The sequence below is a fragment of the Halichoerus grypus genome, chromosome 11 (genome assembly GCF_964656455.1).
Source record: "Halichoerus grypus chromosome 11, mHalGry1.hap1.1, whole genome shotgun sequence".
NCBI classification, from domain to species: domain Eukaryota; kingdom Metazoa; phylum Chordata; class Mammalia; order Carnivora; family Phocidae; genus Halichoerus; species Halichoerus grypus.
Genome location: NC_135722.1, coordinates 40,512,066 through 40,530,497, shown reverse-complemented (window position 1 = coordinate 40,530,497; position 18,432 = coordinate 40,512,066). Strand labels below are relative to the sequence as shown.

The 18,432-nt window shown below is 33.8% G+C and overlaps 1 protein-coding gene and 1 pseudogene across 16 annotated transcripts in view; one reads left to right on the top strand and one right to left on the bottom strand.

The window, feature by feature from the left end:
* The window catches only part of SOX6 (SRY-box transcription factor 6), a 605,015-nt gene that overhangs the window by 204,982 nt on the left and 381,601 nt on the right, over positions 1-18,432 (bottom strand). The gene's annotated exons all lie outside the window — the stretch shown is intronic.
* Positions 10,258-10,662, top strand: LOC118539799 (phosphatidylinositol N-acetylglucosaminyltransferase subunit P pseudogene; annotated as a pseudogene).

Sequence of the window (18,432 nt, the reverse complement as noted above, 5' to 3'; positions counted from 1 at the left end):
GTAGATATAATGGTATTAAAAGGCAAACTATATTTAGGACAATGACAAGGTAATGTTATTTAAAATCTTGTAAATAATAAATAAAATCTAATGACTAAGAGGACTGAATCTACATAGATAGATTTGAAAATTCTCTACTCAGGGGGCGCCTGGGTGGCTCAGTCAGTTAAACATCTAGCTCAGGTCATGACCTCAGACTTATGAGATGAAGCCCCGCTTTGGGCTGCACTCAGTGGGGAGTCTACCTAAGATTCTCTCTCTCCCTCTCCCTCTACCCCTCCCCCCTCTCTCTCATATAAATAAACCTTTTAAAAATATATTTTAAAAATAATAAAATAAAATAAATAAATCTTTAAAAGACAAGAAAATACTCAGAAGATGTTACACCTAGAAATTAAATTTCAAATTGTATGAAAAAAAATTTCAACACTTCTCTGAACACCAACTATAACTTAGAAGATAGAATCAACTGAAAGGCCACATAAATTATATAAGCAATTATATAGGAAACAGTTCAGAGGGACTTACATTATTGTATTAACCCTTTCTAACACCACCTTCTTCCAATAAAATTGAATTCTATGCCAAGACACGGTAATCAGAGAACAGGTTCTAATTCTTAATTGCCGAAAGAAAGAACTGCCAAAAGAGTTACATACAGTTGATTAGCCAACTCATTCAGCTGTCCTTATGCCACCAAAGCTTTTTTAGAGGAATGTTTTTAAAAAGTATACTCTTTAATGGACAAAATCCATTCTTTGGTTGAATTTCAAAATTCAATGGGAAGAATGACCCTGACTATATCACTATAGACTGATCCAAATCAGTGTCATGCAACATTTTAAAGTCTATGCCTTCTACCCAGCTTTCTCACACTATATTTTTATACCTACACTAGCCAAAAAGATTTTGTTTCGCTGATTCACCATCTATAGATTGTTTAAGAAAATAAGAAGTGTACTAATAAGCTTTAACAAACCACAAGCAACCTCATTTGAGATTTCTGTTCTACTTGTCAAAAGCAATTATAATTAAGTTAAATGGGTATTTGCAGTTTGTTTCTCCTACACCTACAAGTTTAAAACAAGGTTGAGAAATTTTAACTATTCATTGACTTTATAAAAACAACACATTCTTACCTGACACATCTGATTGACACATGGATAGCATATCTCTAATCTCTTTAAAAAATGTTGATAGGTTCCTTTCTGTTTAAATATTTATTTATTTTGCTCCTAACCTAATTTTTTTCTTTTTAAAGTTTTTATTCAAATTCCAGTTAGTTAACATACAGTGTAATATTAGTTTCAGGTGTACAATATAGTGATTCAAAACTTCCACACAACACCTGGTGCTCATCATAAGTCACTCCTTAATCCCCATCACCTATTTTTTAAAATTTTTTATTTAAAAATCAATTTAGGGGGCGCCTGGGTGGCTCAGTCGTTAAGCGTCTGCCTTCGGCTCAGGTCATGATCCCAGGGTCCTGGGATCGAGCCCCGCATCAGGCTCCCTGCTCGGTCGGAAGCCTGCTTCTCCCTCCCCCACTCCCCCTGCTTGTGTTCCCTCTCTCGCTGTGTCTCTCTCTGTCAAATAAATAAATAAAATCTTTAAAAAAAATGTTTTAAATAAATAAATAAATAAATAAATAAAAATCAATTTAGTTAGCATATAGTGTATTATTAGTTTCAGGGGTAGAACTTAGTGATTCATCAGTTGCATATAACACCCAGTGCTCATTCCATCAAGTGCCCTCCTTAATGCCCATCACCCAGTTACCCCATCCCTGTACCCACATCCCCTCCAGCAACCCTCAGTTTGTTTCCTATAGTTAAGAGTCTCTTATGGCTTGCCTCCCTTTCTCTTTTTATCTTATTTTATTTTCCTTCCCTTCCCCTATGTTCATCTGTTTTGTTTCTTAAATTCCACATATAAGTGAAATCATGGTATTTGTCTTTCTCTGACTGACTTATTTCACTTAGCATAATACCCTCTAGTTCCATCCACGTCATTGCAAATGGCCAGCTTTCATTCTTTTTGATGGCTAAGTAATATTCCATTGTATTTGTATATACCACATCTTCTTAGGCATTCATCAGTCGATGGACACTTGGGCTATTTCCATAATTTGGCTACTGTAGATAATTCTGCACTGGCGTGCATGTGTCCCTTTGAATTAGTATTTTTGTATTCTTTGGGTAAATACCTAGTAGTGCAATTGCTGGATCATAGGGTAGTTCTATTTTTAACTTTTTGAGGAACCTCCACACTGTTTTCCAGAGTGGCTGCACCAGCTTGCATTCCCACCAACAGTGCAAGAGGGTTCCACATCCTCACCAACACCCGTTGTTTCTTGTGTTTTTGAGTTTAGCCATTCTGACAGGTGTGAGGTGATATCTCATTGTCTTTCTGTCTATTTAAGGTGCTGTGATTCCAGTGGTACTCAATTATTATGCACGAATGGCATATTTTATTTTTGTTGTGTTCAATGACAAAGACAATTTACCTGGTCACTTTTTTGGCAACAATAACAGACATAATCTTCTGAGTTACTTGATAATGTCATTTGTCTTTTAATTTGTTTACTACTAGCTATTTCCCCAGCACCTAAAACAGTTCCAGACACATAGTAAGTCTTCAACAAATACTTGTGGAAAGGAATTCTATTATGTGAATTAATTCAGATAATTCATCATCCAAATGAGGACATTTCTTAAATGAATGCAGGGACTGTGAATGAGTACATCAAGAACACAGGTGTAAACCAGGCAATCCCAGATAAGCTCAAACATAGTCATAACTTATTGTCACTTAATGTCAGTTTCTAAATAATGTTATGTAAATAGAACCTTAGAGTTGATAAACTTCATAAAAATTCCATAAAATATGGAATTTTATGTTGTTGGTAAGCCTGAAATATGGATGATGCAATTCTATAGAATAATTAGGCTCAATTCATCACTTTTGAATACATGTAGAAATTCAAAATAAACAAATAAAGATATAATAGACCCTTCATCTAGAGTAAACATAACAATGTAATCTTAGTTTCATAAAGCTTGTACAAATGCTCCTTATTTGCCAAGTATTTTGAAGAGAAATTTTTAATACAACATTCATAGAAATAGTCAATCAATTTTCCATGAAATGTAATTCCCAATTAAGGAGATATAAGGTCATGCTAATTTTTCTCATTTTAGAAGAGACAAACTTATAATTTTACTTAGTAATTAACTAACCAATACAAAAATGTCCATCTAAAAAAAGATGAGAATATTAAAATGTCTAAATCTTACAGCATTATATCATCATAAATTTTATTAAGCACATGTTCTTTTTTCATATGATAAATATACAAACACATGAATCAATGAAAAACTTATATTTGCTTCTGAAGATTCTAAGGCCTTGGGTTATATCTAATGAAGAAATAATGAAAATTATTTTAAAGCAAAATTAATGGAAAGTCCTGTCTAGCATTAAGACAGTAAAACAAAACTTTCCCACTTTATTTTAAGTTGAAAATTCAGCCAAATTTTTGGAAATCTATACCAGACTTATATTCAATAAAAGCCACAGAGTCAATGGCCTTTGAGTAAATTCTATGGGAAAAGAATTTCCCCAGTTCTACAAAACAGTATTAGAAAATCTACATGCCTAAATTATTCCAGAGAATTTATAGTTAAGTTTCTAGGAAATCCACAGCAACATTGTTTACCAAATTTCTTCCTAATATAGAAAAATAAGTAATTCCCAAATTATATTAATAGGAGTATGAAAAGGAACCACCTATACCTCCAAAACTGAGCTACTTTTGAGTCCTAAACTGTATTTCCAAGCTTACACACAGGCAGTTCTAAACAGACATTACCAAGCATAGTGGAACTGAAAGGTTCTAAATGAAATACAATTCCTATTTTATATAGTTAATTATATGGACCATCAGTAAGTTAAAAACTGAAGGATCTAGGGATGTCTGGGTGGCTCAGTCAGTTGATTTTGGCTCAGGTCATGACCCCAGAGTCCTGGGATTGAGCCCCACATCAGGCTCTGCGCTCAGCATGGAGTCTGTTTATCCCTCTCGCTCTGCTCCTCCTCCTCTCTCTCTCTCTTTCTATCTCTATCTCTAAAATAAGCAAATAAAATCTTAAAAAAAAAAATACTGAAGGATCTAAACCAAGTAAAGATTAAAAAGGCACTGGGAAAACAAACAAACACCAAAATACAAGAAAACCTACTAAATGTGATTTGGGAAAAAGAATTCTGTCATTCCTGGAATTTTTTAGGCACTGCTATATTTATAGGGATACCTGAGTTAAGATGTAACACTGTTAGTTCACAGTTGTAAAAGTTACATAAGAGGCAGCAGAAATACATTTGTTTGTTTGTTTGTTTGTTTAAGGAAAAAAGTCTAAAATATGAAAGTGAACATCAATTAAGAAATTTCAAAACTGTGTAGATCCAAAGGCAATGCCACTATACAATGCCAATATAACTAAATAGGTATTTGATGTGAATTTGGAACCAAATTCAGTTCAATAATAAATGGCCTAAAAATTTAGTTTGCCAACATCTTCCTTTAAGCAAAGAGTGGATTTGCCTACTCAGACCAGGAAAAAAAAAAAAAAAAGGAGCAAAAGTGACTGGAGCATTTATCAGTCTTTTGTGTGCCAAAGTGATGAAAGAAACAAATAAACAAGACTCTTCCAAGAAGATTCACAAGTTAAAGTCTTGGGCCAATGTATTCTAGGCAATAAAAGATACTTTAGATTCAGGGAAAACACTTCCAAGTTTTAATTATCATTGTGACAAGCCAAAGACAAGTGAGTTCCCAGATTATCAGACATGCTTATATTTAAATGTAAACTCTTAAATCCATTCATGAGCTAACTGTAAACATGTGAAGTAGCTGCTGTTTGGAATTATCTGTGCAACTGAGAGCTCAGGTGATCAAGAGTTGACTAAACACACTCTTTTGTTCCCTCCATTGTTCAAATGAACTGAATAATCAATAGCAGCTTAGACTACTTGGAAAGAGCTACTAAGTAAGAGTTTCCTCTGGCAACCCAAGAAATATAAGGCAGAGATCATCAGCAAGAGTGAGGTGATATAATTATTACTATCATTCATTTCATTATCATTATAAAATAAAAAGCATGGGAGAAATTATACCAGGTTAGTAACTCTACCAAGATAAAAATATACAGTAAGGAATTATTCAGTATTAGGCTACTCATTTTAACCTTCTTTCTATTCAAGTTAGTAAAGTAATACAAGTCTATCATAAAAATGGCCTTACTTAGCCTAAAAGCTAATTGTCCAAAATGGATATATAAAATTATTAGGTATTTAGTTTGTATAAGGTGAGTAGACATGAATGATAACATTGTTTCAGCTAATCTATACATGAAAATAAAGTTAGATATAATAAAAATTTAAACAACTAAAAACGTACTAGAAAGTGCTGTCACATACGTTAGGTTTTTTGAACCTTAAAACCACCTAGTAAGACAGCTATCATTACCGTCCATCACCAATTTACAAATGAAGAAAAAGAGAGGACACAAGATTTACTTAAAATCACACAGCCAGATCTTAAACCCTAACTTCAAACCTATTTACTTTCTACTTCAAAACAGCCAGTTCTTCTAGACTGATATTCTGAGAATACATTTTATCTTGAAGTTTCACAGCTCTAGTTAGCATTAAAGTAACATTGTGCTTATTTTCCCTAGCCTGAAGTCCCAGGTTGACCCCATACACTGGAAAACAGGAAAACTGGAAGAAGGGAGAGGTGTGTGGGGGGAGGGGGGGCGGGTAGGTGTATATGTATATGGCTCCAAATGTATTTCCCAATTTGAACTTAAGCAAACACTTGTTACAAAGCTTACTGCCTATCTGAGCTTTTTAAGGGGAAAAAGAGAGCATTGTGGAAGAAAGAAAACATATCTCACATTTTTCCCAATCAAACCAGTTTGTTTGTTCCCCATATTTTCCATTGCTGGTTTTACCATCATTAATCTACAGCTGAAGGTGATTTGTCAAAAATTCATCTTATCTATTAAATAACTTGAAATGCCTTTTTAAAAGTATACTTATTTAAACAACCACAACTCAGAAAATCAATGCTGTAAAGAATCGAAGAAGTCATTCAACTCCCAAGTTGTACAAATCAGGAAGCTGAAAGCCAGAAGGGGAAAGTGATATGCCTGATGTCAAAAAGGTAATTCAAGTTAAGACTAGAATGTAGGGTACCTTTCAGAAATAGCAAATCAGGATGTTTCATAGGTAAAAGTTACATATGGACTTGGAAAGATTTCAGTGCCCAACACTGATCAATTTTAACAACTGCAATATTATGGGCCACAAATCTTTGTATTTCATTGGCCCATGTATTTGAAAATCTGAGCACCTGCGGGGTTCTCCAGATCCTAATTTCCTTTAAATAAGAGCAAGAACTATATAAAGAACTCTAGTCTTAAGTTCCTCAGGAGACAAGGCATCATAACAAAAAAAGTGATTTCATTTTTTTCATTTCTAACAAGATTTTCTTTATTTGAAATTACATTCTCAAGGATAAAATTCTATGTGATGGGTATTGGGGAGGGCACATTCTGCATGGAGCACTGGGTGTTATGAACAAACAATGAATCATGGAACACTATATCTAAAACTAATGATGTAATGTATGGTGATTAACATAACAATAAAAATTTTTAAAAAGATTATTATGTTAAAAGATACTCACTGAAACAATACTGGTTATAGTGAAAAACTGAAAACAAATGGAAAGTCCAATTATAGTGAAACAACAAAGTGAACAGGTCTATCTATATTCAGGTGCTGATTACACAGAGGCAAATTGGATTTTTAACTAATATTAGGAAAAGCCTTTTAAAAGTGAAAAAATGCCATGTGATAATGTTAAGTGAAATAAAAGCAGCATAACACTGTGAAAAAATAAGCAGAACAAAAGATCTGAAGGGGCAATCTAAATGAATCTGTTTTTAACTGGCAAATTTAGCATGTTTTCCTCTAGTATGATCACATATTACACATATCCTTTGAACAACACGGGTTAGGGGCACCAACCCCCTGGGCAGCTGAAAATCCGCACATACCTTTTTCATTTAGTTTTTATTTAAATTCCAGCTAGTTAACATACAGTGTAATATTTGTTTCAGGTGTACAATATAGTGATCCAACACTTAGGTACAATACCCATGCTCATCACAAGAAGCGCACTCCTTAATCCCCATCACCTATTTCACCCATCCCCCCCACCCAGCTCACTTCTGGTAACTATCAGTTTGTTCTCTATGTAGTTAAGAGTCTGTTTAAACAACCACAACTCAGAAAATCAATGCTGTAAAGAATCGATCTTGGTTTGTCTCTCTCTCTTTTTCAAAAAAGTGGCATTTTGGGAGTGTAGGATAACAGAAATGCAGACAGTTATAAAGATTAACAGATAAAACTCTCAAGCTGAGGTCAGATAAATCACATAAGCATATATTTAGTAAGAGTTCATTGTTTGCTAGTATATAGAGAATGACAGAAATAGAAAATAATAAAATTTAAAATAGTGTGACACTCATCTTGTAATTTGCACGGTGTGTAATAAGAGCTAATAGAATATATAAAAATATTTGATTATGAAGTGGTATAATGGAAAGTGACTGGAATATAAATCTGAATATCTGGGTTCTAGTTTTAGTTTTGCCACTTTGTGAGAGTAGTTTTCTGGGCTTCTATTTCCCCACCTGTAAATGAGGGTGTTGGATTAGATAATCTACAAGGACACTTTTAGTTATAGGTTATAATCTAGAAATATTCCATGAGTATAGACTCTCTCTGCAATTTTAATGTTTTATGAAAATCATTCAATCTTGCCTGTATCTGTAAAGATCATTAATCTCTTGGTAACATGAGAAAAAATCATTTATGTGACCAAGAACTATAAATGGAAACATATTGTATACATATACATATGAAACAAGATTCAAAATGAAGTACACATTGCTAAGAGAGTCACTCAAAATAGAGTCAAAAGTCAAAAGGAAGTAGGACTTATGCATATCTCCTGTTTCAACTGTCAGAACACCATGAACTTTTGACTTTTGTCAATTGCAATCTGTTGTTTGCAACTCCACGACCTCCTTGAACACATCCTTCTAACTTAAACTGAAATAGAAATAATGTAATGCCTATTATCTAAATAGCCAACTGTGTATTAGATAGTCAGTTTAAACTCTGCCAGCATCAATCATAATTCTTTCAAAACAAGTTATATAACCTCATGGTTTTTGCTTTTATAAACCTGCATTCTTCCCTCCTAACTCCAAGAACCCTTTCAATTTTGGTGGATTTTGTGTCTCAAGATTATAATCCCTAAGGCCCCAAATAAACTCTATAGTTGCTTTACAGCCTCTTCTTGATCTACAACATATATATATACTCATTAGATTAACATTATATATTGATATACAATGCAGTATTAACTTTTCAGATGAGATTTTTTTTAGTTAATTTTGAGAGTAACTTCACCGAATTTGAAAACCACCTTCTTCTAAATGTGACATAATAATTAATGTTAGTTTGGCCAGCAAACTCACTAATTCACAAAATATATTTTTGTCTCTTTATGTTTACAAAAGAAAAAACTGGAATAAAAACAGAATACATTAAGTTGAATTTACATCATTCTGTAAATGAGGAAATATAACTTAATTTTCGACTTATCACAGTTTCACATGTAAGTTCACAGGTTTTGTTTATATATTTTAGGAATAATCAGAATTAGGAAGCAGTATGGTGACATGTTTAAGAGCATGGGCTCTGGAGCCAGATTGCCTAGTTTTAAATCTCAACTCCACTACTTTCTAGTGCTGTAACTTTGATCTTATTGATCTATTTTATAAAATTGGAATAATAACAGGGTATTGTATAGATCAAGTGAGTTAACACAAGTTAATAGACGTGAGGCACTTAGAACAGTGCTTTCACATAGTAAACATTCAATAAATATTTGCCAATATAGTCATATAATATCAATATTAAAAATCCATTTTAGAATATCCTGGGGCAGCTGGGTGGCACAGTCGATTGGGTTTCCAACTCTTGGTTTTGGTTCAGGTCGTGATCTCAGGGTCGTGGGATGGCTCCATGCTCAGCATGGAGTCTGCTTCAGATTCTTTCTCCCTCTCTCTCTCCCTCTCCCTTTGCCCCTCCTGCTCGTGCTCTTCCTCTCTAAAATAAATAAATAAATCTTTTAAAAAGTTTAGAATCTATCCTAACAGTGAATAAAAGTTACATGATACAGAATTATGATATATTTTATTCCAAATGTTTAATAAAGTTCTAAAATCAAACATTTTCATTGACTACAAAATACCACTTTATTCCAACAGCCACAAGGATGAAGATGGAAGTTGGAAATCCAGGCATGGTCCTATCACTCACCTAGTCAAACTCTTCAATGGTTCTCCACTTATAAAGTCCAGACTTATTTAAATGGCTTACATACCCCTTCATGATCTTGTACTTACTTGCCCATATAACCTCATTTCTCATTTTTCCTGTCCAACTTTAACACCTGCCCACCCTAACCACAAATGCACGTACACATGCACACATTATTTTCACTAAAAACATGAAATTCTGCAGAAAAGTAATTTCACTCTCACATTTCCAGGTCTTACTCATGCTATTCATATTGCCTGAAACATTCTTCCACCCATTTTTTCTACTATAGTGTTACTTTAAAAGTGAGAGCTGGGAACAAGCCAATGCTTATCAATAGAGGAATGGATAAATTATTCTCTGTTGATCTGGCTATATTTTGCGGACAGCTCTTAAAGTAATGTTTACTGAGCACCTTCTATGCACTGTTCTAAATTCTGGAGATTAGTGAGCAAAACAGACAAAAATTATATCCCCCAAAATGAGATAAATCTATATTAAGGGAAAAAAAAGCAAGTTGCATAACATATTTTTATTTTAAAAATTCCATTATTAAAATAAGCTAGCAGGATAGAGCAAAGAGAATTTAATGTTATAATTTTATATACTTCTATATTCTATTGTACAACAATGTACAGTGATAAGTGATACTATACAATTCTTGGAATTATTAAGAGATATTTTGTATCTCAATATTTACAGTAACCATACACCCATGGAGGGGGGTGTGTGTGAAAGGCCCCATTCTCCAGGCATCTTGGCTGCAGTACAACAAGATTGTCTAAAGCCACAGGGAAAATGGTGGAAAATTTACCATTGCCATTGCCAAAAAGAACAATTTATGGCTTTGTTCTTTTCTTAAGCTCCCAATTTGGCTACATACTATATCTCATGGGGGCTTTTATTCCTGAATCTTGACTAAATGCCATAGGCTAAATCTATTGGCCTCAAAAATATTGGGCAGTTGCATGGCCTGTCTACCTCTTCATTACTACAGTAATTGGTTATGTACTATCATTTGAAATAAACAGGATGAATACATCTCCACTCATCTCCATTCATACAATCACAGATAACTATGCTAATAATCAACAGCAGAAGAAATACCAATAAGAGGCCATCCCAACATTAAGAGATATTCTCATTAGTGAAGTAAACCAAATGTTCTTTCTTGCAGTCAAAGAACTTTACACCAAAAATTGAATTCTATGTAGACTAACACCAACTATTTATTATGTTTTTGACATAACAATTTTGACCATAGTTATTTTGACTATCTCTCTTATTAATACCTAACATTGAAAGGTAAAAAAATTAAGTTGAACTTCTCTTATGTTGAGTTCCACTAATATCATTAAGTGTTCTAAAATATTAGTTATTAATGGACAGACTAAATAAAATCACACATTAAAAAAGAATAAAATATCTCTCACTCAAGGGCACATAATTGTTTATAAGTTATTTCTTCCCAACATAAAGAAAAAAATTTCTACTAAAGGTCACTTAAGGAAAGTTAAGGGAATAGAATTTGAGGTGAGAAGATATTTAAAGCAATTAGTTTCCTTCTAAATTAATGTTTTAAATAATTGTGTGTATCTGGATAATAATTAAAGATTTAAAAAATAAACATTTAACTTTCTTGGAAGAGAATGTTTATTCCCCTCACTACCATTATATTTAGATCTATCACTTGACTCATACTTTTCAAAATGCATTTTGGCCACCATCGGGGTCCACTTTTATATGAATGCTATATTTGTAAAAATATATTTAGAATATTACTGATCTTTTTGTCTTTTCACTGCATTGACATATACTCTAAAGGTGCAAAACTAACGATAAGTGAAATTACTGGTGCCTTATCATAAATCAAGCCAGTGACACTGAATTGTACTAGTTAGCGGTCACTGAAGTCTTTGTAACCACACACATGTACTTTTTATTTTTTTTTCTTCCAAGATTGTATTTAAATTTAAGTTAGTTAACATATAATGTAGTATTGGTTTCAGGAGTAGAATTAGGAATTCATCACTTAATTATAACACCCAGTGCTCATCACAATAAGTGCACATGTATTTTTTTTAAATGTCAGTTTCACCTAAAAATTCTTGATAAAACAGTAAAAAAAATATTGATCTTATTAAATCTCAACTTAGAGTACACTTTATAATATGTGTAACCAAATTCTAAGTATATATAAAGTATTTCTGCTACATACCAAAGTAACAATAGTTTTCTTGACGAAAAGGATTTGTGTGATTCTTCAAGACCCAAACTAATGGCTTTTTCCATAGAACACCATTTTTACTTGACAGAATGAATGATAGGCACAGAATGGTATTCAAAATAGGGTTTTTTTTTTAATTCAAGTATAGTTAAAATAAGTGTTATATTAGTTTTAGGTGTACAATATAATAATTCAACAATTCTACACATTAAGCAGTGCTCATCATACTAAGTGTATTCTTAATCCCCTTCACATATTTCACCAATCCCCTCTCCCTCTGGCAACCACCAGTTTGTTCTCTATAGTTAAGAGTCTGGCTTTTTGGTCTCCTTTTTTCTTTGTTCGTATTTTTTTGTTGTTTCTTAAATTCCACCTATAACTGAAATCATATGGTTATTTGCCTTTCTCTGACTGACTTTATTTCACTTAGCATTATACCTTCTAGATCCATCCATGTTGTTGCAAATGGCAAGATGCAAGATTTCATTCTTTTTTGTGGTGGCTGGGTAATATTCCATTGTATATACTACATCTTCTTAATCCATTCATGTATGATTAGACACTTGGGTTGCTTCCATATCTTGGATTTTTAAAAGACATTTTTTCAAAAACGGTATGAAGTGAGTCTTTTCACTTCAAGGAAAACAACTGATTGTATTTGTTTTCAATAATAAAATTGTTTTCAAATTTACAAATGTGATATTAATGGATGTGATTATTTTATATTGTATCATGAAATATGTCAACATTTGGAAGCTTTGTATAATTCAGTGATCCAACATTTTCCAAATGACCATGTCATAAAGTCATACATTGCTAAAAGATCCATTCAAAGTACAAGTTAGACCAATGGTAATAAAATATAAAGAGCTCATTATGTTTCGGATTCCAAATCAAAATTAACCTGAATTTTACTCTTTAAATGGGTGAATTTTATGATATATGAATTATATCTCAATAAAGACATTGCTAAGCAAACAGCAAGCAAAGGTGAAAATGCCTAGCAAAATGCATGACACACACCAGAAGTTCAATAAATACTTTCTTTGTCTTGGTAATAACTGTTATGTCTTTCAAAATCCACTCACAAACCTAAGATACATCACAAAGGTTTGAGTAGATTCAGTTAGACTATGGGAAATATTTATATATCAATGGTCAACAAACAGTATAATGTATTCACAAAAGAAATTCCTATTCTCATGGCACCTGAATGGCTCAGTCAGTTAAGCATCCAACTCTTGATTTTGGTTCAGGTCATGATCTCAGGGTCATGGGATTGAGCCCTGTGTCAGACTTCACACTGGGCGTGGAGCCTGCCTGGGATTCTCCCTCTCCCTCTTCCCCTCCCCCCCCATTCATGCTGTCTCTCTAGAAAATTCCTATTTTCTTGTCTAGTTATTATTATTGACATTACAGAAACTATCCCTTTTTAAAAGTTTCTGTGAAATATGAATGAAAAAACAGGATTGACCTTCTAAGATTCCTTGCAGTTATTTAATATGAACTGAAATCTAATATCTGATTTAAATTTTGGAGTCTTAATTGAGGCTTCCTAGTATGAAGTATGTTTCAGGAAAAAAAGCAGAAAATCTTGTATGTGAGGTATTAGAAAATCGCTTAGCAGATATTTACTGACAACTTCCCTCAGTTAAACTGCTATTTATGAAAAAAAAATTAAGTAATCTCTATCTCATAATTCCTCTTTCTACTAAAGAATAAAATTATTATATTGTACAATAACGTTTTTGGTATTGCAAATTTGTTGAATATAAAGGTTACCTTGAAAAAATATCCAATAATGTCAAGAATAATCATACTAGGAAGCAAAACACAGTCTAGAACTACTCTCCTTTACAATGAAAACAAAACTATCTATGCTCTTGTCTACTTGAGTCTTATATTTGTGATGTTCAGATAAAAGGAAATTTTTGTATCTGAGTTTCAAATTTTAGATCTGCCTATTGGCATAAGGGAGCAGACAGATCTTGTGGTCTTGAGGCATAAACTAACTAGAACTTCCATTCAGAAGCAGAAGCATACTGGTGAAGCCAGGGTGAGGAGACAGAAGAATAAAAGCAATTTCTCAGTCTTCTCTGACACTCACAGGCTTCTTGTACATCTCTCTAATTCACTACATTCATTCAATCATTCATTGAGTAAATATTTGTTATATACCTTGGGTCAAGCAGTGAACCCACACATACCCTGTTTTCATGCAACTTACCTTCGAGTGGGGAAACTCAGATAACAAAAGAAATGAAAAAATAAAAATATATTAAGATGCAGCAAATGTTATAGAAAAAAAAAAAAGCTAAGTAGGTAGAAGAGGTTCCAACGTTAAATAGGATGGAACCAATAGATCTCTCTGAGAATGACAATTAAGCAAGAACTTAGAAATGTTCTGAGAAAGAGCTGGAAAAATGATTCAAGAGAGTATTGAGGAGCAGAGTATTCCAGGAAGAATAAACAACAAATGCAAAGGTCCTGAGGTGTGTGACTATTTGAGGAACACTAGTAGGTAAACATACCATGAGCAAAAAAGAGCAAAGGGAAGAGGTGATATTTTGATATAGTAAATATATATTTGGTCTTCATGCCCATTTCCTGGCATAGAGCTTCAAAAATCTTTGTAATTTCCTGAGTGGTAAGAGTGAGAGGAGTGTCTATTACTCATAATAAGCCCCTCTCAACTATACCTGAGTTTGTTTCTGAGGTGATTCTTAATACGCCCCTAGATAACTCCAGGAAATGGGCTGGTTGCCAGAAGAACCAACTATGTGATTAGAGAGTTGGAACTTTCAGCCCTACCCCTGATCTCTGGGGAGGGGAGAGAGGCTGGAGACTGAGTTAATCACCAATGGCCAATGACTTAATCAATCATACCAATGTAATGGAGTCCCATAAAAATCCTGAATGAAGAGGTCCAGAGAACTTTACCACAGAGAACTTGGTGAATGCATCCTTATCCCAGGAGGATGGAGCATCCCATACCCCATAGGAAAAGATTACACTCAGGACCTTCCAGACCTTGCCCCATATACCTCTTCATCTTGCTATTCATTTGTATCCTTTATAACAAAAAATTAATAGTAGAGGGTTTCCCTGAGTTATGTGAGCCATTATAGCAAATAATCAAACTGAGGAGAGGGTTTGGGGAACTCCTGATTTGTAAACAACTTAGAAAGAAGTGTGGATAACCTGAGGAGACCCATGACTTGTAATTGGTGTCTGAAGTGGGGGGCAGTCATGTGGGATTAAGCTTTTGATCTGTTGTGGGGGCAGTCTGTGCTAACTCTGATTTGTTAATATGAGAATTGAGTTAAATTGCAGGACACCCAATCGGTGTCCACAGAGCACTGAAGAATTGTTTGGTGTGGAAAACTCACATTTTTTTGGTGTCTAGATATGTTTTGAGTAGAGAAACAGTTTTCCTTTAGGAGAGTAAGAGAAGATGAAGTTAGAGAAGAAGGAGAGGGCCGTATCTATCTTGTAGGGCCTTTGGGGCCATCGTAGGGGCTTTGGCCTTTATTCAAATTAATATGGCTCCATTAGAGGGTTTTCAGACAAAGGATAACTGATTTAACTGATATTTTAAAAGGATCCACCTCACTTCTCTGTGGAAAACAGATTGTATGGAGACAAGAGAGAAAGCAGGGAACGTCAGCTAAGAGGTTAGTACAATAATCCAGGCAGGAGAGATTGGTGGCCTGGACCAAATAATGGTAGTGGCACATTTAAACTGGGTAATTTGAGAAGAGTTGAATATTTACAAAAATATGGGGCAAGTTTTAAGGAAAACACCAAGGGATAGTGATACACCCAAGAGCTAGTTATAGAATGAAGCTGTTACCATACCAAGGCCTAAAGCATAAGGGGAAAGGATGGGTGCTGGAACCTAGAGAATGTAGTTGTATGGAGAGGGTCATGAAAGGGTCACAACCAACCTACAGCAATCTGGCAAGGAAAGAGCTGTGGAGAGGAAAAGGACACTAATCTTACTCTCCCCCAGCTCTCCTGAATGCCTCTCATTGGTTGAACCCAAATGGAAGTCAAAGAGGGAAGGAACTCACTCAGTAGGGTTCTCAATGCTCAGAGTAAGTTTAGAAAGCATAGAGAGAGGCAAATGGAAACTATGTCTTGTAGTGAGGAATCAAGGTGAACTTAAAGGTTTGTGACCTGAGCACCTAGGGCAGAGTTGTTATTTACTGAGATGGGAAAGAATTTAGGTATAGGAGATCTGAGAAAGAAATCAGGAATTCCATTGTAGACATCTTAAATTTAAAGTGTTCAAGAAGAAATGTACAGTAGAAAATTGGATATATAAATTTGGAGCTCAAAAATGAGGTCTGGGCTGGAAACATAAATATTAACCCTGGTTGTCATGGATTTGAGATACCAAAGAAAATGTGACACTGATCTATAAATACAAATGATTCTCTTTCTTTGAGAGAGAATTCTTTTATTTATTTTGAAGGGGGAAAAAAACCTTAAATAATATTATAATCAATTCCCTTTTTAGCATCCTCTAAAGCATGAGCTAAAAAAGTTTATAATTATCTGTGTTATAATTATCTGCATATGCCATTATAGACTGTGACCTCCTTAAGGGTAGAAACCATTTCTTAGTCATCTTTGTATTCCCAATACCTAGCATACAAAAGCCTCTCAAAAATGTTTGACACATGAGTGGAATTAGTGAAAATATAAATAAATGAAAATAGGGTTGGGAGTTGTAGGGTGTCCCGAAGGTGCTATCTAAAATGCCATATTAATGAGAAAAGTTTTATTTTTGTAAAAAAAATCTCTTCTGGCCGACTGTCTGAAGACTCAGATATCCTGATCCATCCTGTAACAGGAGGTCAAGGGGAGGCCAAGAGTCACACTTTAAACAAAGGAGGCTTAAGCAACTTTGAAAGCTTCTGTTGGTAAAGCAAAGAGCAAGCACTGTGGATAGTCTGAGTAAACAGGGTGGCTCTATACCAGATAATAACAAGTCACATTTATTTGTTTGTTTCCTGTGCCCTTGAGGCAGAACCTGCTTTTATTTTTTTCGTATTAATTGTACTAAATATAGTGTTTATTCTTTTAATACCTGTTTTTACACTGTTATTATATACGGGCTTATTAAGAAAATATTTATGGTCATACCATATACTAGATATGTAATTTTGTGTCTTTTTCATGTAATATCATGTTTTTAAATTCATACTTGTTGATATATATAGTTCTTGTTTATTTTGACTGCTTCTTTATTTTGATTGCTCTTATAAACAATGCTAGAGTGAACATTCTTATACACATGCAAGAGTTTCTTTAGAATATATATATATATATATGTAGAATATATATATATATATATGTTGGATTGCTAGTTCATAGAATATGTGCATCTTCAACTTTGCTAGATATAGTGAAACTCAGGGTAGATATATAAACTTACACTCCCACAAGTAGTTTATGAGAATCCTAGTTCCTCACATTTAATCTTTTCCGGTCTGATGGATATGAAATGGTATCTTATTATTGCTTTAATCTGCATTTCCCTATTATCCAGGCATCCTCTTCTGTGAATTGCCTATTTAATTTTGAGCCAGTGTGGAATCAACAAGCTTTGTCTACCCCATGTATTATGGTTCCATATCAGTGGCCAGGTCTGTTCAAGAACCTTCATGCCAAAGTCAAAAAGCAGTACCTCTGAACAAAGGGATTTGGATTTTCCTCTAGAAGCCACAAAATTGAGTGGGGGTGACTCTCAGGGGCATGGGTTTAAGATATTATAGAGAAAAGTTAGATACCAATATAAATGGAAATGGTTCTCTCTTTCTCTGAGAGTTTAATTTACTTTGACAAGGAAAAAAAAACTTTATCTTACTCTATTTTTCTTAGCATGTCTAATGTCTCCCTCCTGTCTTTCCTTGTGTATTGTTTTTGTCTCTCTCTGACACATACTTAAACACACACAATCTGTATTAAATACAATGAAAAAAGCATACATAAAAATATGTGTATTAAATACAATGAAAAATAGCACTCAAAATGGGAAGCTGCCTTGTTGACAGTTTGATGAAAGAAATATAGAAGGATCAACTTTCTCATCAGCCATCAGTGGAGATGAGATAATTTGAAGTAACTCCCAAAAACCAATATGCTTCACCAAGCACACAGTATACATGCAAGAAAAATAGATTTTAATATAATATCAGCCGTTCTATACATAAGTTATGATCCATTCCAACAGGATTTTAATAGATGTTCCTCAGTGAAAAAATCTCTGTATTTATTGCAACAATATGCAAATCAGTAAAAAAAATATGAACACCAATTTCAAAACTAGCTTCATATAATACAATTCTTCCATCAAAATCCTGTTTTCAGAAGCCTCACTTAATTTGACATAATACCATTTTTTGGTCTTCTTTAAAGTACAGGTCATAGAAATGTCTTGTTACAGATACTTATAATTTCTACATTTTGCCAGTGTTAGAACTCTCCAAAAGCCTAGCCTTTATGACTACTATAATATAGAACAATGTTGTCAAATAGAGCTTTCTGTGATAATGGAAGTGTTCTGTATCTTTGCTGTCCAATGGTAGCCACTAGTCACATGTGGTAATAAGTATTTGCTATGTGGTTCATGTGACTGAGGAACTAAATTTTAATTTTATTTTAATTGATTTGAATTTGTTAAATAGCCAACATGTGACAAATCACTTCTATATGGGGCAGCACAGATTTACTGTAAT